Genomic DNA, 2,701 nt, shown 5'->3' on the forward strand with positions numbered 1-2,701 from the left:
TGTGAGTGTGTGTGAGTGTGAGTGTGTGTGAGTGTGTGTGAGTGTGTCAGGGACTTCCTGAGGTGGACTCTAGAACAAGCCCCAGCACCTGACACGTGCATTCTAGTGTCAGTTTTGCCAGATGCAGAGCTGTAGCTGTCAGTTGCCCAGCAAATTCCCAGACGCAGGGACCTCGTGTGCCATCTGTGATTCCTGCCTACTGTGTGCCCACAGCGGTCATTAGGAAGCAAGCCCAGAGCCTGTCTGTCACCTGGTTAGAAAACGGTCACTGGAGTCACCCTGCCGGCCTCGGGCGAGCTGTGTGCGTTGCTCACTCTTGCCGAGCTTGCTTGCAGCTTCCACCCACCCCATTTTTTTTCGACTCAGTGGCTTCCCTGTGGGCTTGTTTCTGTTTCTCGGTAAGATGGAAGATATTAGAGGACAGAATTTGATAGGCTCATGTTCCTGGGGTCAGCAGCCTCAGCAACGGGGACTTAGAATCTCCACTCCCAGACCTGGAGGACACCAAGCATCTGGACAAAATCCTTGAGTGATTCCCACAGGCAGGAATGTTCCGGGGCTGTTCACAGAGTCCCAGGTGTCCAAACATTGCTACCACACCACCCAGCTCTCATCAGAGCGGCTGGGCACTTGCCAAAGGCACACATTTCTGAGCCTCAGTCTCCAGAGAGTCCAGCTGCATCAGACCTGTGGGTGGCCGGCAGTTTGTGGTTTCATTAGCTCTGGGGGTGATTTTGTGGGGTGTCGTCAGAATCACCAGGTTAGGCCTGGGTGTTCTCTACTTCTGGGATTCTGATATTTTTGCCATTGTCACTCTTGGGGTGTTAGAAATGAAGGTAAGAAGTTTGTTTGTTTGTTTGTTTTACACATACAGGTTAAGGGTTCTGGACTACTGTGTGCCTTTCTCCTCACACCCCTCAGTGGGCCTTGATTTCTAGCTGCTGGCTGTTGAAGAGTCTGGTCTTTCCCCAGCATCTCGCAGGTATCTGCCATGTAGCTCTACTTGCTCCCACACTGGGGAGCCATCTGAATAAGTTCTGGTGGGCTGGGAGTGACCAGATGTTAGGGTAACTCAGGGCTGAACTGCAGCATGTTGACTCTCTGATGTTGCTATTGAGCAAAATGTCAGTGTCTCCTGTATCTGGTCTTATCAAACGCTCCTGTCACGTTAGTCATCTGTACCATGTCCCCAGAAGCCCGTGTGGATGCTAAGAAAGGAGCTGCAGTCCTTGGCCCTCAGTTGAGTATCACGGGGTTGCAGGTCTTCATGGGGAAGGGGGGACCCCAGTAGGCGAGGCAGCAGCTGGCCAGAGGTGTAGATTACTTGGTGGGAGAGAGGAAGACAGAAGACTTCCAGGGCATCCTGCAGGCCAGAAGTTAAGAAGTAGTAGGAGGCCCCAAACCAGAACAAAGATTTCCTTAGAAGCCACTCCAGGGATGGGTGACCTCAGACTTCATTTCCTAAGCTTTCCCAAGCCCTCTCCTTGAGGTCTGTCTGTGGACCCTGTCTTTGAAAAGGGGAGGGAAGGAAGGAGTTGATTCTTACCCTGGTGAAGAGCTGGGTTCCTGAAACACCGGTCACTCCATTTACCTGTCCTGTGTCCCACCTGGGGAGTGCTGCAGCTGGAGAGTTTCACTTTTCCACTGCCAGCTCTGTTCACAGGCAACTCTTTGGCTCTTTTTGTCCCACTACCCCCAGAGGCTGGGGAGGAGGTAGCTGTGATCTGAGCCACCTCTATCTTCCCAGGTGGAATTTAGGCACAATTTTGTAAGTTTGGTGGAGGTAGCCACCAAACTGTAGTGACCATGGAAACAAGCTCAAACATGGCCTTGAGCAGGAGTCCCTGCTCATGGCCATTTTTTTTTCTTTTCTTTTTTTCGGAGCTGGGGACCGAACCCAGGGCCTTGGGCTTGCTAGGCAAGCGCTCTACCACTGAGCTAAATCCCCAACCCCTATGGCCATTTTTATGTAACCCCCACCCCCACCCCTGCCCAGGGTTCCTCATCTTCTCTTGTTTTCAGTGGGGAAACAAAAATACCAGTCCTGCCAGCATGGTGTGGAATAGATGTGTAGGATTCCAGCTACCTCATTCAGGCACTATTCTGTCGAAAGTGGGACACTTGGGCATGTGATTTCCCCTCAGGGCCTTCTGTGCTGTGATCCATTTAGTACAAGCACACTCTGACGAAGACTCCCATTTTCCTCTCTAGATGAGGAAGCCAACACGGAGAGAGGCCAGCTGGTAGGAAACAGAACTTTTAGGCTGACCTAAGTCACACATACACATTGTGAGCTTGTCCCATTTACCAGACTTTCTACATCAGAGTCATGCTGGTGGCTCTGTGTTGGGTACCCAGAGCTCAGAAACACATGGCAGTCACACTGTCTTGCACCTAAGCAGCTCTGGTGGCCAGAGAGGACAGTTCAGGAGTTTGGAGCTCAGGCTGTCAGGGAAATCTGGTTTCGCTTGTCCTGGTGTTTCTCTGGATGGCCGTGGAGTCCTGATAGATTTATTTTCTTTGCTTTCGTTTTGCCCTGATATGCTGGTGATATTTATGACTCCAGCACCACCCACACCATTCATCTTGCCCTTGTTAGGCGTGTGTGAAAGGCCTATGATTACATCTCCCAGTTGGCCCACTCATGTTGAAAACATCAGCCAAAGCAAGACAATGACACACAGCCACCCCCTACCCTGAG

Source organism: Rattus norvegicus, chromosome 7 (genome assembly GCF_036323735.1).
Source record: "Rattus norvegicus strain BN/NHsdMcwi chromosome 7, GRCr8, whole genome shotgun sequence".
Taxonomy (NCBI): domain Eukaryota; kingdom Metazoa; phylum Chordata; class Mammalia; order Rodentia; family Muridae; genus Rattus; species Rattus norvegicus.